The following is a 27,036-nucleotide window of genomic DNA, read 5'->3' on the forward strand; positions in this document are numbered from 1 at the left end:
CAAAAGAGCCCTTGAAGCAGAAGGTGGGCAGGCGAAGGGACACCAATACTCCAGTGTTTGGCTAAACTGAGATTTTCTTAATGCTTTATCCCTGCAGAGGACATCACCAGGTTACTCAGTAGTACACCCAGGTACCCATACAATTTTGAATACAAATATGCAGGGGATTTTGCTTTCAACTGTAAATGATGGTGTATGAAGACAGAAGTTCATTTTGCTCCAATTAAAGTTTTAGGATGGGAATGCTAAACTATTGTATTTTCCAGTTTTTTATTTCTATTTTTAATGAGCATAATGGCTATGCTTACCAGGAGCTTCTCATTGTACTTGCCAATGGGAGAATGAAAATAGATTTGGGATTGTTTTTAGAAATCTTTGGATTAAATGTTTCTATTTTCAAGTGACTAACCTCCCTCTCTGTATACTAACAGTAGATTCACAGAAGATTTTCTAATTTGCCAGTGGCCTAAGCAGCCAAATTGTTTTCTGCTTATGTGCAATTTTATTGCTGTAGTTGGGGCTTTTTTTACCAAATTTTCTGCATATGCAAGAAATTTGAGGTGAAAGACCATGAAATGAAGCAAATACCTCTGAGTTTTTCCAGCTCCTACTTCTGCTGTGTAAGAGGAGCTCTGTAGCAGGGCAGATGAATAAGGCTGGGGAGAAGGAAGGCACTTGTGACTTGGGCATCAAACTCTGCAGCTCTCTAAGGAAATTATTAAGAGCTTAAAGTATGTTGCAAGCAGCAATAATGGCTTCCAAAAATACCAACCTGTGCAGAAGAAGATAAAGATCAGGATGGGGTTTATTCCTTGGGATGCTGAGCACCAGCGCGGTCTGAGAAGTGCTAACTTTGGGGAGGAAGAAGCATGGCTACAGGTGTTGCAGTGGGAGGGCTCCTGTGCCGTAGTGTCTGTCTGTCGGCTTCCCAGCTGGCACCACAGAGCTCCTTGCTTCTGTACTGAATTTTTTCAGTGATCTTGTTTACCTGTTTTCTGTTCTTCACTGTTATCATCCTGATCTCGCATAATTTTAAATAGTTATTGCCAGGTAGAAATCATAAATTGGCGTATACTCACTCTTGCTAGCAGAGACTTTCCCTTCTCTTCTTCCCAAATAGTGTGTTCACAAGTAGGAGTGTTTGGAAGGGGCAAGGCAGATGAAGCAAAGCCTCACAGTGCCTTCAGCTGCAGGCAGCTATACTGATAATGTTTTGTAACAAGCCATAACTACATCTAGGTTTGTGGTTTTGCACAAAATTGTGTCTTAGTTTGAGACACATCCTTTTATATTTGCTTCTTTGGTTAAAATGCAAACCTCTGTTGCATGAATGCTGGAATGAATTTCGGCATGGCGTTTGGATTACTCCCAGAGGAGCAAACCATAAGCAAATAGTTTCTTTAAAAAATCCAGCTTCTCTTAGTTTGTATTCAATTACGTGGCTATTTTCCAGTGGGAGAGACAGAAAAGTTACAATTCTCTCTGCGGCGCGTCTGGCTGCTTTCCTTAATCTGCTTGTAGAGGGTGCTTTAATTTTACCTAGGCAGTTGCTTTGTTTTGGTGAAGTCTGTGTGCCCGGGGCAGGGAGTTACTGGCTCACACCTGAGCAAAAGATTTATGTGTTAGCCTGTAATTGAGATTATACACCAGCAGAGGCATTCTTCCTCTGTTGTGCCTCTAATACGCCCCCTCCTCTTCCAGTTTGCAATAAGGGTTGTCTTCACTGCGGGGACGGGCAGGATGCTGCTCCCGCACCTCTTCCCAGATTTTCGAGGGCTCTTTCATCTCAGTAACAGTCCTGTGCTTGTCCTGCTTGTCCTGCAACCTGTATGTGGTTTAGATTACATCTGAGACAGGCCATGTCTGTAATGAGAGAGTCTGATTGGGGTTCATTAGTCAGGACTGCACCGACCTTCCTGCTTAAACAGGGGTTTCAGCTTCTCATCCCTTTCTTATTCTTTGTTCTTCGGAGGGAAGAATTTCTCAAGCTGTTTGAAAGATGGACTTCGATTTAATCTTTTTGAAGAGCACTTATCCGCAACTGAGAAATCAGTATAAAGGCAGCATAGTAAAATAGGAGCTACCTCCTGCCAAATGGACGTACAATCCAGCTAGTGTGAAGAGTGCAATATAACCTATTCTAGCTTTAAAGAATAAAAATACTGCTTCTGAAAGATGCTGAACTAGCAGGGCTTTCATCCTCAAAAAACAGGGAGTACACTCCTTAATGATGGGTACCATGTCATTCTGTGGGTGGACACAGCTGTAGGTGTCTTTACTGACTGATGAAGATGTAACGATATTTATCATCTGCTCGGGGCCATTTTTATCCAAAGCCACTACTCCAAGGCCTTTCCATCCATCTATTTCTTCTTCTTGCCCCTTTTTGAGATCACATTTTTTGAATCATGATATATTCTTGCTGTTCTTTCTTGTTTGCACCTATGTTATGTTTTCACTTTTGTCTTCTCCTTGCTTTCTTGCTCTGCCTTATTTATTTCCTTCTACAGAAAGGAGAAGTCCACAAGTAGAGTGCCGTCACCAAAAGTGGAGGACTTCTCCTGGGAGAAAAGAGGTTCCTCCAGGCTCCATCAGTAGTATAACATGCTAGTGTCCCCACCTTGTTGTGACACATGGATAGCTATAGAATGGGCGGTAGCAGAATTGTTTAGTTGCATTCTGTTAAAAGAGCATGAATAACATTTTCCCAATTTTTCATCCCTATAGGATATCGCTCTGTGACACTGAAGCAAACTGCTGGAGTATGAAGAAGGCTCAGAAGTTCATGTAAGTGTGTATCTTCTGAAAACTGAATCACAAAAGCAGCCATTAGCTCTCTAGCCCTTTTAGGTATGAGGGAATTGATACAGCAGGAAACACTGGAAAAGGGATGAAAAGATTGCAGGGACAGGAAAAAGATAAAAATTCACAAACAAGGTTAAGAAAAAGCAGCAGGTAAATTGTCATTGTCTGACTTCTTGGGAGCTGTGACAATTTATAACAGCCGTGAATCACCCAGGAGTCTAGAAAGAACGCTAATGGATTGCTGACTTGCTGTTCTTGGTTTCTCTGGTTTTTTTTTGGAGGGGGTTTTCACTCAGCAAGCGTCAGGGCACAGCAAGGACCAGTGGCTCACTGGGGCGGCCGGGGCAGCTCACCGTTCCCCCCCCACAGGGCCTTTGAGTGTATTAGTGCCCTCGGAGCCCTGGCATCGCATTTTAATGCACAAATTTTCTAGCATTTTGTTGTGCTCTCAGTTCCTGGTGGCTTTAGATGCATTTGCAGATCTCTTCTGCATTCCAAAAATAAACACGGCATTAATTTTAAGGTGCGGACAGCTCTGCCTGTGGTAATTGCACAGCCCATTTCAGAATTGCACAAGGTTTACGAAGTCTTAAGTATTTACTAAAGCATAGATGAAATTATATTGTCGTATGGGTTGGTGCTGTATTGGTTGATACTCTTATGTGCAAGATAAGACCTAGTATACTGTATCTACTGCAATGCTTCTGTCTGCTGTGTCTAATTTAAGCTTTATCCTAGACTTTACATATTCCCTAAGTAATGAGTTAATTGCATATGCCGTAGTCAAATATATAATGAAGTTATTAGCAGCGTGCCTGGTTCTGTGTCCCATACAGGCATGAAAACCAAAAAGGAATTATCCAAGATGCCACTTTTTGCTGTATGTCCTGGCTGTTTTGATATTAACTTGAACATTGCTATTATACTGTTATAAATGGAGTAAACGGTCAGCTTTACTCAACTGTATTTTCCCTTTTTCTTGGTTTAATGTGACTTTCCGTGGGGGGAGGGGGGAGGAATCTTGTTTGCCCATGAGCACCACAGAAGTCAGATGGCCTGCTGCATATTTTAGCTTAGGTGCAAGAAAGAGCTTTCTGGCTGAAAAAAATAAATCACAGGGGAAGAGCACTGCTGTAAAGTCTGTCAGTGCAATCTGCCAGAGAGCGTAGGATTTGGTCTTGGAAAAATCCTATTGCAGTAATCCATTAATCCATAGAATTACCTGGAAGACTTTCAATACAAAGAAGTAATTAGACGAGATCCCAATTTTTAAATTTGTATTTAACATTATGGCTCTTTCTGGTACTTTATTTTCTTTTATTCACTGCCCTCTAGAGGTCTTGCAAATGAAATTAGACTAGGAAAATAAGGTAGCAGCACTGAGTGTCCCTGGCTGGTGCCGCTATGCACTGGCTCATACAATGTTTTAAAATAACTGCATAGATACTCCTAGAGCTAAATGCTGTTTTCCACGCTCACTAGGAAGGGAAAAAATATTTAAGGTGGGCCCAGTTCAGGTTTTAACATAGCAACTGGCAGTACCAGCTTTTGAGTACAAAAGCAGCTGCATGACATTCCTCTGTAAGAGCCTGCCTGTTTTCTTACAGGTGATAAGACTTATGGCATAAAGTTATCAGTGCATCAAATGTTTTTCCCTTTATTCTTTTTTAATATGTTCTCTATAAAAATATTTTTAGGGAGAGATCATCTTTATAGGTGAACTTCAGTAATGCTTCTGAACCTGAATGTCTTGCTCTTCGTAACAGAATGGGTGAGGCCCGTTGTCCTTATGGCTCCGTGTCTCCCAGGTTGGCTCTGGGGGCTCTTGCAAGGCATTTCCCTCTCTGGAGAGTCGGAACAACTGTCTCGTCAGTGGACTTCCCTTATATTTAGTGAACATGGAAGCGTAACCTGCAGCACGTCCCCTTGTAGGGATGTTTGGGAATTGCTCTCCTCTATCTGGCTGCCTGCTTTCATGACGTGATTTGCATCTTAATAGCTTTGATACTGCTATCAAAGATTTTTTGGGGAAGGACAAAAAAGTGGCGTGGTATGATTAGGTGAACCTCGCTTCTTGGAAAAATACAAGAAATAAAGAATAGAAATGTTGTCTTTACAATATGGCAGGACTTCAGTTCAAGCTTTGCTTCACCCACTGGTGCTCGGATCAGTCTGAGAAATAATTATAAATTCATATTTAGCTCTTTCACCCTTTATTCACTGGCAGTTGTCATGGGTATTTCTCAGCAGAGATGCCTAGGTCCCATTGCTTAGCTAATTGAGGAAATGGCAGCACTTCCTGGCTTTGTGTTTTATTGAGGAAAACACTGTTCTGTACTGCTCCAAGCGTGCTTCTGTGAGATGTTCTTTAAGACTTTGTGTTCTATCTTTGAAGTGTGAAGCAAATTAAAGCTGGTTGGAGCAATGTCCGTGTCCTCCGCTGGCCAAGGAGGGCCAGACGCAGGGAAGAACAGCCTTTGGCAGGGCCCTGTGCTGGCACAGGGGGTGCTGCTGTGCAAACAACCAGCGAGGAGCTTGTGGGGGAAATTTTTGCACGAATGAAAACGCATTTGTAGGGTGAAGCAGTTAGTGCTGGGGACCCAAAATCCACCCAGCATGCCCAAGAGATTTTGTGCAGACTGGCTCTCCTGAAGTGTCTGGCCTTCAGCAGCTGGAACGGCTGCATCGTTCCTGGATTTCATAGTTTTATCCTCCAGGAATCCAGTTCTTGTGCTCCCAGACCCCTCTGCAATGCACACCGGTGTGCAGGAAAGTGGGGAGGATGCGGACAGTCGCTTCAGAAGTCTATGTCAGACCTGAACTGTAGTACTTCTCATAGAGACACCCTTGATGTATCAGTATCTCTGTCCTCAACAGAAGAATAATATTAATCATGGATCTCTGATGCAGTAATTATGTAGCCTCTGTAGATTTATGTGATACTTATCTCCATGATTTGTCTCTCCTGTGTACATCCATAAATTTATTTTCCCTGTTCAAGATGCAGTTACAGATAGTTCTATAGACTTTGCAATTTGAGCTTTAGTTGAATTGTATCTCAGCACTGGGCCATTCCTCCCCAAAGTGAATTTGTTCCTAAATTATACTCCCTAAAGGAGAGAAACCTTGTCAGCTATCACAGTTGTATTGTGGCCCAAGTAAAGCCACAGAGATAGGTAGAGCTGGCTCTGTTCACCAGTGCTTGGTGTCAAAGTGGGCACCCAGAATTAGTTAGCAGTTTTTGAAACTTAGCTGTGGATGATGGATATGGAAAATTAATTTACATAGATCTGCAGCTTTGCATTCTTCTGCTTAATTTTCCAGTTGATTGGGGATTTGGTGTGTCACAGATGAATTTGTCTTTCTTGGTATCAAAGTCTTGAAGCGCAAATAAGCCATTGCAAATTGTCACTTACAGCAAAATCTTTTATTATTGATGAGATTCGTGAGACTTAAACAGGAAGGAGCGCTGAAGCATTTGCTGCCTTACAGAAGCTTATGGTCACAGAAATTACTGTGAGGGAAGTGGAAAATACCTATGGGGAATTATTCCAAGTAACTATGGGTCATAATAATATGAAAAGATAAAAATGTCAGATCGGTACATTTAGGCAGACAGAGGGGAGGGGTCTGTGCTCATGAGTTATAGACCCTTTGGGAGAACAGGAAAAGAGTTTTCCTTCCTGTCTTCAGTGTCTTCCCATATGCCTGGTCTTTTCCTTAGCAGCTGCTGTTGGAAGATGCTCGACTGGCAGATTCTTCTCTCAGCTCCTTGCCTGACCCCATGCACTGACAGTTCCAGGGAAGATCAGCTCCCAAATTCTCGTCCTGCTTTAGGTTGCCTCCTTGAAGCGCCATTTGGATGCCTGGGTTTCCCATCATCAGTTAGGAATGCGCTGCCTTCATCCAAACGATGACCATCCCGATATTTGGAAAGAAGTGTCTTCATTTTTTTGTTGCTGCACAAACGTAGTCAAGTTTTCTGAGGGTAAATGTTGAGAGGTGGATAATTTTGTTATGTGCTAGCATCAACCTGAAAGGGCCTACCAGTAACACACCCAACTTCAAGCCAGAGCAGGGCCAAACAACTAGTGTCTGTGAAGTCTGCTTGATTTTTGGACCAGAACTTACTTTTGCAGTTAGCAGAGGAAGGTGTAATTTTGCTCTCATTTTCCCCAGGTAATTGTCTCAGTTGAAGTACCTTTCCCACAATATATTGCTTTTAACGTTAATTATACCTGCAGATGGCTTTCCTTTACAGCTCCCTCTCTGTGTGCCTATATGGAATGACAGGGTAGTATAAATCCTAAAGTTTTCATAAAAAATACAACAGAGGTAGAGTAAAAGCAGTTACCCTTCGCTGATCACTCAGCTTATGAAGAACTTCACCATGCAGCTGCAAAATAGCGACTGGCTGTTTGTGGCCCATTTTCTGTGAGTAGGTCCATTACAGACCTTCAGCTGGGTGGGTGCAGAGCAGTTGCAGGTATCAGGACGTTCGCTTGGTCTCTCATTTATTCTCGGCGCTTGCATAGTCAGAAATCAAAAAGCTCCCAGTACTAGAGCTGAAATATAATGGGATTATATCTGAATAACCTCTTTGTCTTTCATTGCCATTTTAAAGGTCTGCTTTTCTATGAGTTCTCTTTGATTGGTATTTAAAAATGCTACTGGATTGTTTACCTTGATGGGGATGGAGATAATCCTTAGACTACTTGAACGACTCAAGGATTTGGAGCAATTTCTCAGAGCTGAGTATTGGCTGAATTGATTTGTCTAGAATCAAAGAGAGTTTTATTTTTTACCTAAACGGGAGCAGAATTCGAGCGAGGCTGATTTTCTCACAAGTCAGCTTTTCTCTCCCTGATTCAGTCCCTCCTTTATGTGTGGCTCCAATGAATGCAGCACTCACTGATTCCTCTCCCCAATTGGTGCTCCTGTGTTCAGTGCCTTGGCCGTGATTGCCAGTGAAATTGTCACTTAGTACGTGCAACATTGGTAACTGTTATGGTCATCAATAATTCAGTGGAGATTACCAAACTGGCATTGGGCATTTCCTGCAATTTGGGAATCTTGAAATGGTCTGTATTCTGGGAGAACAGGCTGGGATGGGTGCTTTTCCTGTGCCCAGTAATCCCAGCAGCAGCTCAAAGTGCTTATGTTGCATTTTGGCAGAGTTTTGGTAAGAAAGTCCAGCATTTGAATAGTTCAGTGCATCAGGGATAACAGTTTTAAACTGGAAGAGGGGAGATTTAGGTGAGATCTCAGAAAGAAATTCTTTGCTGTGAGGGCGGTGAGCCCCTGGCCCAGGTTGCCCAGAGAAGCTGTGGCTGCCCCATCCCTGGAGGTGTTCAAGGCCATGTTGGATGGGGCTTGGAGCAGCCTGGTCTGGTGGGAGGTGTCCCTGCCCAGGGCAGGGGGTGGCACTGGATGAGCTTTAAGGTCCCTTCCAACTCTAACAATTCTATGATTCGTGCCCGCTTTCATGTGATTCTGTGCAACTGTTTGGAGTTTTGGGGTTTTTGGGGGAGGGTTTTGTTTGTTGGGGGTTTTTGTGGGTGGTTGGGATTTTTTGTTGGTTTTTTTTTGTTTGTTTGGTTGGTTTTTCCATTTTTAATGCTGTAGGAATTTATCAGGAATCCCCGTCATCCCAAGGTTCATGCAGGCCTGGTGGAGCAGCCTTGCCTAAGCTCCCAGAGGCAGAACAGCAGGTGGTCGAGGTATTTTGAGGGGAAGTTCTGCAGAGCCCAGGAGGCTGCTTGCCAGCATCACTCTGTGCACTACCTGCCCAGTTGTCTCCAGAGCCCCCCAGAGCTGTTGGACACCGTTGCACATAGCAGAGAGCCCAGCCTGATTTGCTGCATGATAGTGGGTCTTCTCCTGTTTGTAACTGAAGATCAGAGTTGCTTTCTCCAGAGCGGCACAATACTGACTAGCAGCAAAACAGCAAGGTGGGAGCCTCCAGCTCCTGTTGAGCTCAGAAACCAATCCTGCTGGGTTTCGGCCAGTTTAAGGACTGCATGGTTCTGGAGACTTGGGTCCTTTTGTATCCATCACTTGTTCCTGTATGCCCTCAACAGCAGCAGCTCTGAAGAGGCTGTGCAGTGCAGCCAGCTTAGCAGGGACAGCTGGGTGAAACTTTGGAGGTCATCTTACATTATAAGACAGGGTTAGTAATATTTCTCTGGTAAGAAAATGTCATAGGTATTTCCAGACACATAATTTACTTGGACAATTCATTCGGCAGTCTTTTTTTAAAGGTGCTGCTGGCTGCAGATATTCGGGCCAGCCTCAAATGTGAAAGCGTGCAGGAATCGCAGGCTGTGCGGAGCTGCAGATGCTTAGTGTTATAGTTTGGGGCCGGATATTTTCATAACTCTTCGAAGTTATTGCTCAGACTAAATGGCTGTTAGGCGAAGCTGTTAGCTTAGAAGGGATACAGCCATCTGCTGCTGCATTTCTGTCCGTTGGCTTGGAAGTGTGATGGTCTCCTGCATGAATAACCTGCGGTACGCAGTAGTAACACCAGGCTGTCCATAGGTGGCAACATAACTTTGGAATTACAACGTGGCAGAAACTGGTCCATTCAAGTGTTCTTCATTAATCGCTGTTTGTAAAAAAAAAAAAAATGTTATAGAAACAGCATTGAGTATCCAGAAATCTAAGAAAGCGTGTAGTTTCAAAGTATAAATCAGACATGAAAAATATATGCAATGCTGAGCAACCGTTACTTAAAAGCATTTGGTATTAAATTGAAATGGAAAGATACTGTGTCTTTGCTGAAGCTCAGTGGCACCCACCTGGTGGTGGTAGTATACAAATACAGTTTACGTTTTGCTATAGGAAAGAGGACTGGGACAAGAGGGCAAGATGTTTCTCAAACACTGCTTTATTGCCAGTGAAATGCTGAAGGTTCACACAGCTGAGGACAGGGGAGGTATAAAGGCAGATTGTTGGGTTCAGAAGAACAGTACAATGGAATTCATCCTACGTTTGAGTGGAAATGGGAGGAGTGCATTAATGTTATGAGGAGCAGTGATGTGCTCCGACTGCACCGTTTCGCAGGGACAGATGGGCTGGGGCTGTGCACGTCCAGCACTTAATGCCGAGCCACTGGGGCTTCTCCCCTGCACTTTGCACATGATGGCGCAGAGCAGTGCTCATACAACCGTTTCTGCAGCCTCATATCCTGATAAATTGGAGAGTGGGACTGAATGGTGATCGAATGAATGCTCTTTGCTCTGCTGGCACTTGCAGGAACAAGGACTGGCTAATGGAGCAGTTGGAAGATGAGTTCATTCAAGGTCTTTATCAGCCTTTCCTGCCTGTGGCTCTTCTGCAAGCGAGATCCTCCTGCTCATCTCCCCACCCAGACCCCCAGTGCAATGCCAGGAGCACCTGAGGGCTGTTGTCACCCCAAAATCTTTCCATAGAAACCTCTGGGACAGCCTGTTTTACTCTCCCACTAGAGTGCATGAATATCAAGAATATTATTCTTGTATCCACCCTCCTACAATGTCTTTGAATTTCCTTGGAAGCCTGGAAGGATGAGTGCAGAATTGTCTTCCTGTTAGTGAGAAGCTGGGGAAGATAAGGTGTTCGGAGGTTTAGACTAACAAGGGGCTTTTACTGCATATCAGTTTGTCTAAACATGCCCCCAGAGATGAGTAGTGCTCCAATGCACAAAGCAATGTTTTCTGCAGACTGTCTCAAATTCAAGGGATAGGGATGGGAGAGACAAGTACTGAGATACGATACATGTTGTCTAGCTTCCTTGCTTTGTGCTTTGGCAGTTGAGATACAAAATACTCCTGTACTGACTTTTTTTTTTTTGTTATTTCTTTAGCTTTTCTCTTTTTTTTTTTTAATCTGGAGGTTAAGCAGAGGAAATAGCAATAGTTGTTTTCTAAGGAGATGCTTCAAAAAAGAATGGGCCAGATTCAAAGCATTGTGTAAGTTATAGCCCTTCCCATTTTATTTTGTTATGCTATTTAGAGTTCCTTCTGTGTGTGTGTATATAGATATATAGATATATGTGAACAGGAGAGACGCTACAAGCATATAACCCAAGGAAGAATGGTATTAGGTACAAAAATGCGTACACTGGACTAGCTTGCTTTTCTGTGTACCTTTTGCCACCACTTATTTTACAGATCTACTTTGGTGGCCTGGCACCAAAAGGATAGGACTATCCCAACTTAGATTTCTCCAGCAAAGTAAAAAAGAATCTAAACGTGAATATTCATACTTGGGGAAGAATCTGAGAAGTCTTAAGTGTTCAGATTTTGCAGGCAGAAGTATCTGAAAAGAAGCTGAGGTTCATCGGCTTAGTCTGTCTCCTGAACTTCATCAAATCCAAGTCGCGAAAGTTTTCTTTGAATGAAGGTGGAAAAGGCGTTGCTGGAAGGCAGGAGGCCTGTGAGGGTAGATAAAAGGGAGCGGCGTGAGCAGGGGAGTTTGTATATTGGTTCCATGTTTGTTACTGGGTTTAGGCTGTAGAATGTATTTAGCTTGTTTCATTATCAGTAATGGCATAAGTAATGGGATAACGATAGCATCCTTAGATGGTGATTAAGGAATAGTCTTTGTTAGATCTTTTAACGTAATGAGACAGTGACATTGCAAATAGTCTATCCACCTTTTGAAGTAAATCTCCCCAGGATAGGAGATGTCAGCGAGTCTGGTTATCTCTGTCTCTTACAGCAATTCCAAATAAACCCGTGGTGTTGATTAAGTGGTGACATTACTTCAGCCCACCCCATCCTCCTGTTTTGGCTGGTTTGCAGGCGTGCTTTGTTAACATCTCTGTCCCATTGCTTTCCCTGCCTCCTTGGTTATGCAGCTGTGTCTCATGTTAATAACCAAGAAATCTGTCTTTCAACCGCAAGGTGATCCCAGTTGTTTGAGCAGAGCAACCATTTTAAATAAATTAAAACAGCTAAATGAGTTAAATACCTTATTTGTGCGTAAGTGTTAATGACTCGGCAAAAAAAAAGACCAGAGAAAGAGAATGGAAAAGAGCTTGTAGTTCTAGTAAGAAATGACAAATGTATTCAGCATAGTCCTTGGAGTAAAACTTCTGACTCCCTTGATTTGATAAAGAACTCAAAAAACTGTGACTGTAATTCTGTACTGCACAATTCATCGGCATTAGAATTTAATATGTATTCAGTCTATTCACTTTTGCACCTGTGAAGCACAAAGTGTGTTGTTTGTGACGGATATGAAAGAACCTCTGTATTTCTCCACAGCCGAACATTTCTTTCAGTAATTATTATGAGGCAGTCAACAAGGATGTGTAGTTTTTAGAGGGCAAGTTTCAAATTTTTTTATTTTTTAGTTTCTTTTTGCATTGTTTTGGTTACTAAAAAAAAAAAGCTGAATGCAGCACAAACAGTTATGAAAGATGTAACAAAATACTTTGTGCCTGTGGTATATTTTTTCCAAACATTTTTCTCATACTATGTGCTTCTCTCTGTACAATAAAATGTGGTTCAGGAGCTGCATGGTTTAAAAGAGTCCTTTCTTGAAGTAGAATATTTATTTTGCGAGTTGGCAAAAACTTGCTTCTTATCGTTTTGCATCTCAAATTACATAGCCATTGTTTTTCAGACCTTAACGCTTTTCAGAAAGCATTAAGAAGTGCCAGCAGGATAAATTATTTCAGGTGATTGTTAATGAATGGGGCCACACGAGCAGCTGGGCAGAGCTTCGGACTGGTTTCAGTTGCCGGCTCTGCCAGCGCAGGCCCGCCACGAGGACTTCGCGCATCGTGGCATTTCTCTGGACCTCAGTTCTCGCAGTTCCTGCAATGTCAGAAATTACATTGTTCTTGTTTGAAAAACACCATTTAAAAACAAAGCATTGCTAATCCTAATTGCAACACTCAGAGCAAGACAGGTGGCTATTTATTATGTTTTGACAGCTCACTGTGACCCAGGTGTTTTAAGCTCTTAATGGTGTCTAGGTGAAGTCTATGCTCTGCTTATCATATATTCCCGGTACAAATAGTACCTGTATTGTAAGTCTTAGCAGTAACGGCAGTATATAAATGAGCACAAAAATTATTTATTTTTTTCTCTGCAGCTCAAGATGGGACAGTGTAACTTTGGTCTTTATACACTTGTCTGCAGATAAACGTTTAACTTTGTCCCCAGGTTTGTTCATGCAGGAAGAGGATTGGATTCTATCGGCTCCTCTTCCCTCCTGTCCCAGTTGCTTCCCTCTCACTGCCTGCCTTCTCTTGCCCCAATGTTTTCTGCATTCACTGTGTGTCAATCTATCTAGCACTGACAAGATGCAATTAAAATTTAAAGCCTCAAACAGAAAGCTGAGTTTTAATTAATAAACTATTTCAGGCCCACTCTTCACCAGAAAAATCCATGAAGTCCTTCTAATGATAATTACTTTATGTGGGTAAAGGAAGAAAGGAAAAAGGCAAGAAAACCTTTCTTAAATTACATGTAGCCAACTTTATAGTTTCAGTAAATCAAGGAAATTGTTTCTTGATGTTGGCATTTAGTGTGCTTAGTAATTCTTTACTAGAAATTACAAGGAACAATTTCCTGTAGGCTAATGTTAAGTTCTCTAATTTATTATTGTTAGTGAGTATTTTATTTTCATTTTTCATGTTGAACACCTGAGAACGTATTGGAATGAGGATTAAATTACAGCAGCGTTCTGTGCCTGGCTCTCTTGAAGTTCCTCTTTCATTCTGCCTGAATCTGTGCAAACTTTCCCAGTTAGCGTTTTGGGGAAAATCAAGTGACGTGTGGAGTGGCTGCCGTGTTTTAAAGACAAACCAAACCACTTCACGTAGGAGAAAGGCAGGAGTTTGCCTTTTTATCAGTAATGAGTGTTGGGTAATTAATCTGTGCACGTGTTGGTATGGGGGGAGAACCAAACGAAGGGATGAGGCTGCCGCGCGGTTATGACTGAGCAGCTGTGGCAGCCTGGGGATGTGTGTGGAGCCGGTAGAGCATCCCCGGGGTCATAAAGAACAAAACGGGCCGGGATTGTTGTTGTTGGAGGCCTTGGCCTTTACTAGGTCTGATCCATTAACCTGTGCTGTCTTTCCAAATGCAAACTTCCTCCCAGATATATATAAAGGCCTCAATATAGAAGTGATAACCGTGGTGTATTTAACGTGCTTGTCTTCCTGGTCCAATCCTGATTACAAAAGCACTATTTTTCTGGAGGTTTTCCCTTATATCACTCACAATTTAAAAAAAGAAAATGACCTCCTGATGGTAGGTTAGTCTTTTTTGAAACTTAATTCTCCCAGTGGCTTAACACATTAAACAACCTGTTGCCCCCCGGCCCCTCCCCAAGGTCTCTGGCGTAAGAGCCTGGCTATTTGAATCAAAGCACTGGAAATTAGGCAGGCAGGAGAACCTTTAATGAACTGGGTTGAATTTCCTATCTTTTAAAATACTCTTTCTTCTTTTAAAATATAAAGGTGGAGATTCCCTTCCTAATCCTAGTTGCCAGTTTTGAAGTGGTGTATTGGTGCTGGGAACCTTTCACGCTCCAGAGAGACCGTGCAGTGAAGGGGAGAGCTGGGGGTTGGTTGTTGGAGGCTTGTTGCTGTTGCAGTTCAGTGAAAGCCAGGATTTCAGTCTGAGCTTTTCACTCAGGAGCTTTATTTTACAAAGTGAGCACACCTTTAGCTGCCTTTTTTTTTTTTTCTCCTCCCCTTTATTGACCTCACTTGCTATATTTGTAAAATCCGTGAGTAGGCATAAACGGTGGTCATTCACTGCAAAATGTAGGAAACGTATCAGAGGAGCTCATTATTTGGTGCTTTATTTTATATTCTACCACACTAAAAAAACACATCGTTGCTCCATTTTACATACATCTGGCTCTTACTGAGACAAAAGTTTGGACCTGCGCTACGTAAGGTTCATATTATGGAGCTCAGTATTGAAAGAAATATTGAGAAAGTCATATCTACCAAATTCTTTCTCTAAGAAAAATCCTAAGTGCGTTCTTTGATATTTTAATTTTACATATAAACCGAGGCTTAGCCACTTTCATGCTCAATCCAGCGCAAATGTTGCTCACTGCTAGTAAACTCTTTTCTTTTGGTAAATAGATTGCTGGTGATGATATTATTTAATTATACCCCCATAAAGTTGGGTTTTTTTAGTTGTGTAACAAGACATCAAAGAGGCACGATACAGAGTTTTCCTTCCTCAGAGAATAAATACCAAATTTCTCTTTGAAGCTGGAATCAAAGCAAGAGAGTCTGCAGCTGATTTGAGAAATAGGAAAGACAGGTATCCTGCATGAAAGTAAAATCAGAGTTTTGGTGCTGACAGATACTGTTTTATTTTTTTAAATACTTGTGTTTCCCTTTCTTTTGATTTTCGTCTGATGTAAGCCAGTTTTATTCACTCCAGCGAGCTGGGGTCTTCAGTTAATGGATTTCTTTCTTTACGTTGCTAAGGAAAGTCAGGGAGATTGAGTAAAGATAGGATCCATTCTAATACACCGTCTTTAACACACAAAGGAAAAAAATAATATAAATAATAGAACTTAAGACTTCTAAAAATCTGTTGAGAAGTGCTTGATCAACCTAGCAGCTTTCTCTTGGACACTAAAGAAAAGGATGTATCAGGAAAATCTTGCTTTGTGTTTTGGTGACTGGCAGATTTGTGTGGGCTTGGTGAAAATTACCAAATACTGCTTTCCTGCGGGAATGGCTGCAGAAAGCAGCTTTTTAGATTCTCTTGTGAAAGGATGGGGTGAAGCATGGGCCTTAGAAAACACCCATATGTAAATAGGGAAACACGGGGTTTATTTTGGAGTTAAAATAAGATGATTGCATTGATAAATACAATGAAATGTATATTATTATGTGATGATTGCATTTGTTTAGTGTATTTTGGTTTCAAGGCACTGTTGAAAGCAGCATTTTTGCTGGTGGATAACAATGCATTTACCAGTTCTGGACAAACAAAGAGAATTAGAAACGGCTATGCTTTTGCAGAATTGAACGTTAATGAGTGTTTGAAAATGCCAGGATATTGTGACACTTCTGCATATTCTTCTAAATATTGAAACATAGGTGAATGTTTCCTTTTCCCAAATCTTTGGCTTAACAATATATTTAATTCCAAACTCTCCAGATGTAGAAGAGAAATAAAACTCTGGCCTCTTTTTTTCCCATTAGCTGTTAGCCCTGAGATTTTACTGGTTTCCTGTTGCTGTATCGTCTTTGTGGGTTTTATGCTGCAATTTGTGCCTTAAATTCTTTACTCCTCCCCTCCTTTTAGCCTATCTGTAGTTACCAGTTGTTTGAATCAAAATAAAATACAGCTGCAGGCTTGCTTATAGCATTATAAGTGTTTTTTGGGTTGTTATGGCTATATTTCACCTTTCCTAGGATTAAGAGTCAACATCACCACTTTGGCTATTTCTTTCACAAAACAGAGATTTGAAAAACCCCCTTGGGCTTCCCTTTCAGAAAGTGGTTACACGTTGGGAGCAGTGCTGTGAGAACGCAGAGTTCCTCCACCTCCCACTTTCCATCATCCTCCTCGTGGCCGAGAGCAGACCTGAAGAAGGCTCAACCTTGAGCTTCAGAGGAGTTGAAGGAAAGTCGTGAGTACTGGTCACTGACGACCTGTAGATGCCACCTGTGTCCCAGGCAGCCCTGGGGCAACCGGTAGAAATAGTACAAATCCGTGTAAAGTTATTATGGCAAAAAATGGGTTTATTTATAGCAGCTGTGTCACTCGGGCAGGACAAGTTCATCAGGAGTCCCTCACAATGTGCTCAGCTATTACCTCCTAAATGTCACGTCTACCTCCCCTTGACTACGGAGCGTACCGCTGCCTCTGCCCTGGCTTCCTAGTGCTCTGCTGGGAATAATGAAGCCTGGCAAATGCAGCTTTCAGTCTCACAGCTCTTCTCTCTTCCTTTTTGCATAGCTTCCACATGCATTTTTGGACTTCTGACCCCCCGAAAGTAAATAATTACAGTATTCAGGTTTCCTTTTTTAGATGATTAAACCGTTCGGGGTATCAGATGGAAGGGCTCATTTATGTAATTCTGTTTTAATTAGAAGAAAAAAGCATCACTTCAGCAAATCATGATTTTATAGCACTGCCGCAGTTATATTCAGACTAGGGTTTACTTTTGTACTCTGGATGTAGGAAGATGTTTAGTGACAAAATCTTACCCTGTTGATGTGTAAAGAGGGCCTGATTTTTATTTTGTAAGTAGAAGATCTAATTTATTCTGTGCTGGATTTCCACTATTTGACCGAAAAAAAAAATGTGGGAAGGTTTTGTTTTTTAAGTCCATTAACTGGTGCTGGTGATAGGCCTTGTAGAGCTGTACCCACTTTCATTTTATTCGTGCTATTAGTAGTGTGCTGGAAGGTAGAGAGGCAAATACTCCCTGCACAGCTTATACCTTGGTAGAAAGTGAAAGGATGCATGTACTAGAGGACCATTCTAGACAGTTTATGACCCTTGATTTTGTTTTTCAAATGTTTTTATTCTCTCTTTGAAGCTGTGGAGGAGGCGCTTTTTCCTTGGGAGTGGTTGTCTTGATAAGAATGTGACGTACTGAGCACTGAAATAATAGCAAGGGTTGTATACGTTCTGTGGCTGTTTAGGATGGATAGCTTCTATTTTAAGGGAAATAGTAGCAATTTTTAAAACACTTTTTTCATCTTATTTATATGATATTTTATTTATTTCCCCAGTGCTTATGGGTTTCCACTAGATTTATAGAAAGCTACACAGTTAGTTTGTTTTATTCTACAGCCTTCTAAATAGGAGACATTTCCATCTTCACTGGAAAGCAAAAAAAATAATAGTGGTTTCCCCATGGTGAGGAGATTTGGTGCAGACAGCAATACACAGCCAAAAAAAAAAGAAGCTGGAGCTTGCCGTCAGATGTAATGAAGAGTCTGAGTCATGCTATCAAAATAATTTAGCTTTGTTTGGCTTCTTGGTGCTCTCAGTGTGCACACTAGCTGAAAATTGCTCTTTGAGAGCAGGAGGAGGAGAAGTGGTGGTAGGGGAGCTCCTCTAGGGACTAGGGAGCAGGAGGGGAGCACAACAGGCTGCAAACCTTAACGTACATCCCAAAGGCAGCGTGTGATGGCAGAGAGGGGTTGACTTTGTTGGAGCCTGGTCAGAATTTGGAGACACCACTTGTGTGACAATAGGATGGCTTCCATCAGAAATCCCAGAACTCATGCAAGAGCAGGCAGCGCTCCAAGGTAGTTTTAAAACTACATTTCAAGGGACAAAATTGAGTACACAAAGAAAAGAGAAAGTAAGAAATACAGGCATGTGGGTGAGAAGGACAAATATAAAAGGGCCGTATTCATTGTAATGGAAATGAGTTATTACAGGTTTGATTCCTGATTTATGAATATTAATTTTGAAGGAAGAAAAAAGGATGAATGAGGCACAGTCAGATGTCGCTACAAATGGGAAAAGTTTAGCAAAGAAAACAGGAAACAGTGTAAGAAGGAAACACATTTTGAAGTAGTTAATTAAACTCTAGCTAGAAAGCAGTAAAAGGACCATGGATCATGACGGTCAGCAGAGTCCCAACCTATTAACGCTCATTCAAAGAGCTCAGTCCTGCTGATCTCCAAAGAATGGGTTTGAATGGCACCAAAGACATGTCAGGTCCTCCCTGCATTTGTCAGTTCTCTGTGAAACTGAGACAGCAGAGGTGGCTAAAGGAGATAAAACAGGATTTTACATGAAAACCATTTTTGTGTTCTGAAGGGAAAGCGAGTATGTTGAAAGGTGATTGAAGTATTTGACCATTGACAAATGGTCAAGGGATAATGGGGAAGGCCACCTGGCAGTGACACGTGGTAGCACAGAAGTGGTCGGATTGCAGTATTAGTTTGTCGTTGCCTTTTAGCTGCATGTATACTTTAATTAATAAGAAAGAACAAAGTTAGACATTAAGTATAACAGAAATTGTTTGCACGAAGAGAGTCTCTGGAAGCAAAGACAACAACCAGTGGAGAAAGGAGACCAGAATTTGGGAATTCCAGAGGCATGGCACACTGCTGTGGGCTGGAGCGGGGGGACACACAAAGGACACAAGACAAGGACACAAAGCGGTTGTTAAAGGACAGAAATGGAGGGTAAGAATAATAGTTTTCAGGGCAGAGGGTGGTTGCTTGTGGATTCCCACAGGATCTCATGCTCCTCTGAAGTTTGTTGTCAATGCTAAATCTTTTAGGATAGTGATTGCAGAAGGAATTTTTGGTCCTGGGCATCTGTGTGAGGAAACAGCGAATGCCGTGGTATTCAGTGCAGATAAAACAGTGAACTACTACTGTGCTGAAATAACGTGAGGATGAAGGTGGATAATTTTGTTTTAGCTAAAAATGATGGCCTTAGCCATCACTGTCCTTTGGCAGTGAAGAAAGTAAAATTAAATGTTGGACTTAATGGAAAAAGAACAGGAAGCAAGATAGAAAGCATAATGGCATTCAGCTGTGTATGTGGTGCAGTTTTGGTCACTCAACTCAAAGGGAATTAGTTATTGAAGGCCTGTTGAAGGTAGAGAGCAATGGCAGCAAAGACGATCAAAAGTGTGGAAGGGCTTACAAGGAATGACAGCAGAGGCTGGCACCCTTGAGTCTGGAAAAGTGAAAATGAACGTTATGTGACTGAGAAGCATAAAATTCTCAACACAAGAGTTAAGGAGCATGCAGTGAACCTAGGAGATAAAATGACAGGGTCAAAATAAACAAGAGTCATTCCTCCCCGTGTGGTGTTACTTTGCAGAGCTCCTTGCCTTGATAGGTGCTATCCAGGTTGGACTTCAGAAAGTACCTGGATGGTGTCACGAAGAGAAAATCCGTCAGTAACTGTGAGAATACAACCTCAGCTTCTGGAAGTCTTATTAGCAAGTTGATGGAGATTGTTCCTGGGAGGGCCCACTATGTGCTTTCCTCTTCCTCTGTTCCCCGGGTTCGTGCTGTAGGTGCCCAGCAAAGACACAGTGTGGGTGGGCAGAGCTCTTCTCTGAGCTGCTGCAGCTGGTCCTACATTTATGTTTTAATAGAGCAATTGATGCAAATAAATGTAGTATATACAAGTTCTGAATCTTTACCAAGGATCTTCAAGCTGTAGCTTAAGTTTGTCTTTTTTTCTTGTAGAGCGATGAATGCGTTGTTAGCAGTAGAATCTATAAGATGATTTTGAAAAATGAGCAGATTTATTCAGTAGAAGATAGGGATTAAAGCAAGGAACGAGTCAATACAGTAGCTCAAAGCTTGACACCTGTACAGTGTGATAGGTGGGAAAGCTGTTACAGTGATTAGAAATTCATTTGGGAAGGTATCAAGGACTTGAATATTGTGAAGTCGTGCAAGATAAAAAGTATAGTAATGAAATGATGAAGGACTTGTTTTGATTAAACTGGGACATATTTAGTGGTGGTAGAACAGCAGCTCACCAGGGATGCCTCTGGCTGCTTCTCTGTTTGAATGACTTGATATCGTGCCTAGTTTCAAAGTAACGTGGATTTTCTGTTGATAATTGACAGAGGTACAAATAGGAAGTAACAGTCAAGAGCATGTTTAAAATTATTTGGATAGTCTGAGCTTTTGGGCCAAGTTTCTGATGGTCTGTGTTAGGAAGATTTAATCATCATAAATCTGGTAATACAAAAGAGAATGCCGCACATCAAATAAAAAAGTCTGCTTGGGATAATAACTGAAAAGCACATCTAAAGCTATCTGTGCAGCGCTCTTTCCTCTAGCAGTGATAAAACAAACAATACCTTAGAGCTGTATACTGCAAGATAAGGCAAGAAATGATGGAACATTATTCTGGCAGTGTAAAACACATTCTGTAAGGCTACACTTGGACACCAACAGATCGGGCCCGTGCTTTTCCGAAGCATATTACAATGTACAGCAAAGCACAAACACCTTGACTGAAGTTTTGGGGGATACTGACTATAAGAAGACTTATCCACAGCTATCCAAAGTCTTTTTAAAGCACCTTGCAGTGGGGTCAAACAGAAAAGCAGCTGCTGAAAGGCAAGACGTGGATTGATGAGTTATTTGCCTCGCTACTCGGAGAAAGTCATGTGGAGATGACAAGGCCTGGAATAAGATGAGGAGAAGAAACTCTGCCTATGTGTTTTGGGCATGAAAAACAATTAGCAGTGGGAGCGAGGAGATGGGCTGGAGTCAGAGAGTGATGGAAATACATATCATCAACTTGGGAGGCAAAACGGTATTATTGAACAATCTTCATGCATGAAACTAAAGACTAGTAGAAGATGGGGATTAATGTGCTGTGTGGGAGGTGATTTGTTTTGCTTGACTGTTTAAGGACCCGTCCTTACTGACGTTATGAAATTTTCTGTGCTTGTCCTTTCTAATGTGCCTGTATCACACTTCTGATCTTTGGCCCTTTCAGCACTTTCTGCAATTAAGGAATACCTATGGTCACTGTAGGGGAAGTCCATGAGTATATGGTGAGTAGTTTAGCCAGGAATATTCCCTTTTTGTCAACTAACATCTAGTCCAGGAGTTACCTCATTGGGACACTTGGCTAAAGACCAAATACAACTAGTCTAGTAATAGCTGAATCATAGAACGGTTCTGGCAAAATGTAAATTTCAGCTGACTGAAATAATAGCTATCTTCTTGGCAGAACTGTTAAACAGGATTTATAGAGAATAAGGCATTACTTGACAGAATGAAAAAAATATAAAATCGGGGTGGTGAGTGGCTCTGTTCATGGGCTGTGTCAGTAACATGCACAACATCTCTTCTGTGCAAGTAAGAGCAGAATAATTGTCTGGAGAAATGTCTGCATCGATAGCTACGAAATAGTTTCTTGTCTCTTGGCCCTGGACTTTTCCTAAGTTCAGTGATATTGTAAAGGTAGAATTCTTTGCCTTTGCACATTTCAAACATTTTAATCAATTTCTAAAGAATTTTAGTGATACTGAGATAAAGTACAAGATGGTTCTGTTTTTCAGTATTGTCTTTGACTAATACTTCATTTAAATTCTCAGTCAGTTAAGAACTGGTATTATTTTAGCTAAGTTACTTCCCTTAATTGCCTTTGTGTTGTAATTTGGCTTTAATTTTATAACTTCCATTTAAAAAAGAAATTATAAAACGTCTGTATCTAAATAGTTTTCTAATGTTAATTTTACTTAATGAAAAGAAAATAATTGAATGTGAAGTTTCTAAGTTACTGCTTTCAGTCATTGAGATCGTTGTAATGGTGAGAACTTGTTATCCTTGCGTAGCATTTTGGATAATTATGAAAAATGAGATGTGATTGTTGTTACCTAACTGGGCTTCTGCCAGCACCGCAGTTGGCAGTCATCACGCTGACGGGAACAGCTGGGAGGCCAAGAATTAAAAAGATGTGGAGAGCGAACTCTGTTGAGTTGGACTAAATTGACACCTTGAAGAGGACATGGCAAATCGGGATTGGAAATTTCAAATTTTAGCAAGTTGCCCTCTTTAGCAGGTGCTTCCATAAAGTCTTGGGTTTTATACGGTAAGACTTAGAGCCATGAAATACCTTTTGCTGCGTCCACACAGTGATGAGCATCAAGGGTCCTACCCTTCTCACCTAGTTACTCAGTGCATTGGCTTCTCCACCCTGCAGAGTGTCACTAGTTGCTGTAGATCCGAACGATTGGTTTAGGGGTGGAAATGAATGCATTGTCTGGGTGAGACAGCAGAACTTACCTTTCGTCCAAGAATTTGCACTCATGAACAACTGCAATGTGTTCTGGTCTACCACGGGTCAACACAGACATGTTGAACCCCACAACATGGTATTTGATGCAACTTTTGAAATGGCATGCGGAACATCCAATTGCTATGCACACAAGCAGGAGAACTGTGTGTAAACAGAAATGGAAACACGTTGTGATGAGCCTGGACTAAATGGGAAATGGGAGATCCCAAGAAGGAAAGGATTTTTTTTGACAAAACCTGCACATTGGTTGAGATTTTAGTCTTTTTTACTTAAAATTGGTTATGTAAACCTCAGCTACTGACAGCAAGTTGAAAAGAAGCTTTCAATCCATATTTATCTCTTATTTGTGTTCATATGTTGTCCGTCAAAAAACATGAATTCATCACCAAGAAGAAACAACCTGCAAACACACAAAGGTTTCTTGTGCTCTTTAATTTCCTAAGCTATTGGCCCATATCCATTATTTTTCCTATCTTTGTAATATTCTCGAATGCAAACACCAGACTGAAGAGTCTGGACTTTCAAGGGATTTTCAATAGTGCTAGTACAGTCAATGAAGAACTTCGTATATAATCTGAATGCAGGTTTTCTTCCCTGTGTTGCACATCTACTGACAGCATATCCTCTAGAACAAAGCCATCTATTTTCATGTAAATGTGATGGCGTCAGTGATGAATATTGTTTAAATTCTTGCAGATGGCATGGTTACAATTTGAAGGCATGTTCTGAACATGCTGTCAAAAGAGGTAGGGGAAGATCCAAAATGAATCTTCCCTGGCTAGAAGGGAAGAATGGATAGTTGCTAGAAGTACAAGAGGTCTTCAGAAAGGCTATGTCCAAGTGAAGACCATAGAAAAGATCAATACCTGGCAGATTAAACAGTTAAGGCACGCCAAGAAGGAATTGGAAGAACAATTTGAGGAAGGCATGAGAATGAATAAATTCTTTTGCAAGGACACCAGGTGGAAAAAGCTGGCCACAGAGCTTCTAAGATGATTTATAGACACATAAAAGGAACAGTCAGAGGAAATAAGACCAGAACAGGAAACTGGAATGAATACTTTGCATCTGTATCTCTATGGAGAAGTTTGAGCTGGTTGCCAAGCTCATTCCTTGAAGATGAGTCCTTCCTTGCAACCATATTGCAGTTCCTTGGAGCTGTCATCAAGCCTGTGGACAAAGAAACGCAGCTGCAGCTGAATTTTGGGTGTGGTTCTTAACCAAAGGCTCCAAGAGAAACTGAGCTGCTCTGGAATAAAAGGGAAGGTCTTCCTATCGATGAATGACGGAGAAATGATAGGAATTTGGCAGCTGTTGTCTTTCTCAAATACCTTCTGGAAAACCAGCTTAATCTCCTTGTCTAAGGTAGCTCTGCTTGGAAGAACTGCTGAGCATCAGAGTTAGCTGATTTTCACCTTCAGACTGCCTTTTAGATGAATCCCTCTTACTTTGCTTTCTAGATTTTGCTTTCTGTTCCTGAGTTCTCTCTCCCTATTTGGTTTGCATACTTAGGGATAGTTTGCCTGCGAGCTGTTAGTAAATCCAGAAGTATGGGATATTTTTACTGCACATGAATATGTTAATAATCTAGCACCAGGCAACCTGCTTGCTAATTGCTCTTACTATGTCTCTGCCACTGTTGATTCTTAAATACTTACTGCAAAATGTAAAAAAAATAGCGTGTGAACTGCTGCATGGATGGAAAAAATGAAGAACTTTTTGTTTACTTGCACTGTAGCTTTTGCTTTAGGGTATGTTACTGCAAAGTGTTTAGAAAACTAGAATGATAGGCAGTACACGTTAAAGAACAGCATGGCTTATCTTTTTAAAAATTGTGACAATTTGGGGGATATTTTCAAATTAAGTTACACTTTATACTAACTGCTGCATAGTTTTTGTATGCGCATTTATGCAAAGACAGTTAGATCTCTTTACCCCATCCTGAAACTCTGCGTGGCCTGGAAACATTTGTCAGCTCTAGGACAAAATAGTGTGAGCGCAAAAGCTGGCGTCGAGAGTCAGCCTTTTCCTGCATACCATAAATCACAATAAACACATTTTATCATAATAAATGTATTACTTAGCATTCAACTCCAGATCTTCCGTTTCGGTAGGAATGGTAATATTTTGACCTGGAGGTCTGACAGCATTAGAGTGACTTGATTGTGAGCCTTCCCTATTAACACATGATGTAGTACCCTGTGCCTCGCACTCCGTGTACCTCAAAGCACGATGCCAATTATTTTCACTGGCAAGCTGTCACCTGGCAGGGTGACTCTACTTTTGCAATTTTCCCTGAAGTGTATGAAACTAAACGATGCACAAACAAGGCAGGACATGTTTTATTTAGAATGATTGTTTTAGGTGTTCCCGTATGGAAATGATGCTTGGGGGAAGCGTGCTGTAGGTACTACATATTTAAACAGACGAAAGAAAGGCTGATATGGGATGAATAAGCAAGTGTTCAAGTCGATTGTTGGATGTTCCCTTGGGTTTCTTGTGTTGCCTATTTTCACAACGTTTGCTTTCAGTATTTGCTTTCTCCCCTTTTCTAGCTCACAGCTGTTCCTTGTCACCTCTTCAGTTTTGCAAATAGCAAAAAATGCGTATTACAAACAACTTGGCTTTAACCTACTGGCAGCAGACATTGTGTCCCAGAAATAACTAATATTGGTTGTGGAAACCTTCTATTTTTAACTTGATTCATTACAAAAGCTCAGTCTTCCTTTATCACAGAATCACAGAGTGGTTCAGGTTGGAAGGGACCTTAAAGATCATCTAGTTCCACCGCCCTGCCCTGGGCAGGGACACCTGCCACCGGACCAGGTTGCTCGAAGCCTCATCCAGCCTGGCCTTGAACACATCCAGGGATGGGGCATTGACCTGTATGTGGTCACATGCACCTCCGATTATATTTGCTTGTATAAATATCTGTAAATGCATTTAGGAAGTGCTGTTAACATTTGCCATCTGAAGGCAGCTGGTGGTGTTTGGATAAAGGATCTGGAAGCAACTTGGTTTACAAAGAGGGCCGTCATCTTCATGCTTGTGTGTTAGCATTAGCTTCTCATTCCTATGTGGTAGGCTATAACACCGTACCAGGCTAATGCACAGCCATCTCATAGTCCTCATGTCTGTTTGGAATTTTGCGAGTGATTGCCAAAGAGAATTTTGCCCCTCCCACCTCATTACAATGAGTTTCATTTTCACCATTGAAAAAACAGGGTTGATACGTGTTTCTGTCTCAGTAGAATGGTATTAACTTTTGTCTTGTGTTTTGAGGCCACGGATGTGGATGTCATTTGTAAGATAAAACATAGATAATGCCAAGGTTTCATTAACAGAAATCTAACCAGTACCTTAACAGCTAGTATACATTACTTAATGAATGAGGGCAGTAAGAGCCTCCATTAGGAGTCTGCATGGTCATAAATTGAAATAAGGAGGGTCGTACTGGATCTGAGGAGGGAAAAACCTTGCTGGGTTCACCACGAGGACAGTGCTTGCAGCAAGCCTCATCATGGTACATACTTATACACTTGCTTTTCTTACTTCTGTTTGGGAAAAAAACCCCATAACTCATAAGATGCAGTAAACTGACCTTTAGTGTTTACTCTCTGATATACCCAAAAAAAAAAAAAAAAAAGGCTTTTTTTCATCTTTTTTTTTCCTCAAGTCTGAAAATGTGACTGGTACTGTCTCAGCAAGCTTGATAGGAGGTAAATGCAGGAATTAATAAAATGTTCTTTTGGCATTTTTCTTTTCATCCCAGCATACAGTATTTCAGTCTCCTACCTTTCCTGGATTGTGAAAAAAGGAGAAAAACTATTGGTGGTGAATGTTGATATTAAAGATAGCATAGAAGTAGAAATTCTTTTCAGTGTCTAGAAGGGTAAAACTGAGAAACTGAAGTGCTGAAGGAGCAATCCATGTGAAAAACTCTCCAACGCCTGCAGTAAGCACATCATGCTAACGAAGACATCCTAGGAGGTGTTCAGATTTTCTTTGCTGTTGTTGAAGAACCACAGAGCTTGAAGTTGAACTTCCTCCAGAAGTAAGGAAACATTAATATTCATACAGCAGCTTTCTGGTAGGGCAATTTGGATAGTTTTCTGCGTTGAAGTTTGACTATGGCAGGGATTTTTCTTTTTTTCCCTTGTTTGTTTAGTTGTGTTTCAGACCTGCCTTTCCAGAGACCTCAACCTGTGTCAGCTCAACACCAGTTCACTGCGGCATGCTTTATTTGAGGCCTGCTTTGGATTGAGTTTGTTTAGATACAGCACCGACATCACCGTATGAAAGGGAGTTTGATGTTTGGAGCTGGACGCTGGCGCTCTATAACTTTCTGTGGTGGTTTGGTGCTTTCTGCATGAATCCCAAGCTGCGTTTCCTTCAAATGAGACAAATGGAGACATAACATAGAGGACTACCTTTTCTGGCAATCCATTGAGATAATCAAGTAAAAGTTTATTTGCCTTAAATGAGAAGGGCTACA

At 41.4% G+C, this 27,036-nt stretch overlaps 1 protein-coding gene across 20 annotated transcripts in view; it reads left to right on the forward strand.

Annotated features, from left to right (window-relative positions):
* PCDH15 (protocadherin related 15) overlaps positions 1–27,036 on the forward strand; it is an 811,115-nt gene that overhangs the window by 343,377 nt on the left and 440,702 nt on the right. For all 20 annotated transcript variants that reach the window (XM_063340181.1, XM_063340176.1, XM_063340196.1 and 17 more), the window contains one exon: positions 2,728–2,787. The gene's annotated coding sequence lies outside the window, so the exon portion shown is untranslated. The remainder of the gene's footprint in view (positions 1–2,727; positions 2,788–27,036) is intronic.

Source organism: Chroicocephalus ridibundus, chromosome 6, assembly GCF_963924245.1.
Source record: "Chroicocephalus ridibundus chromosome 6, bChrRid1.1, whole genome shotgun sequence".
Classification (NCBI taxonomy): Eukaryota; Metazoa; Chordata; class Aves; order Charadriiformes; family Laridae; genus Chroicocephalus; species Chroicocephalus ridibundus.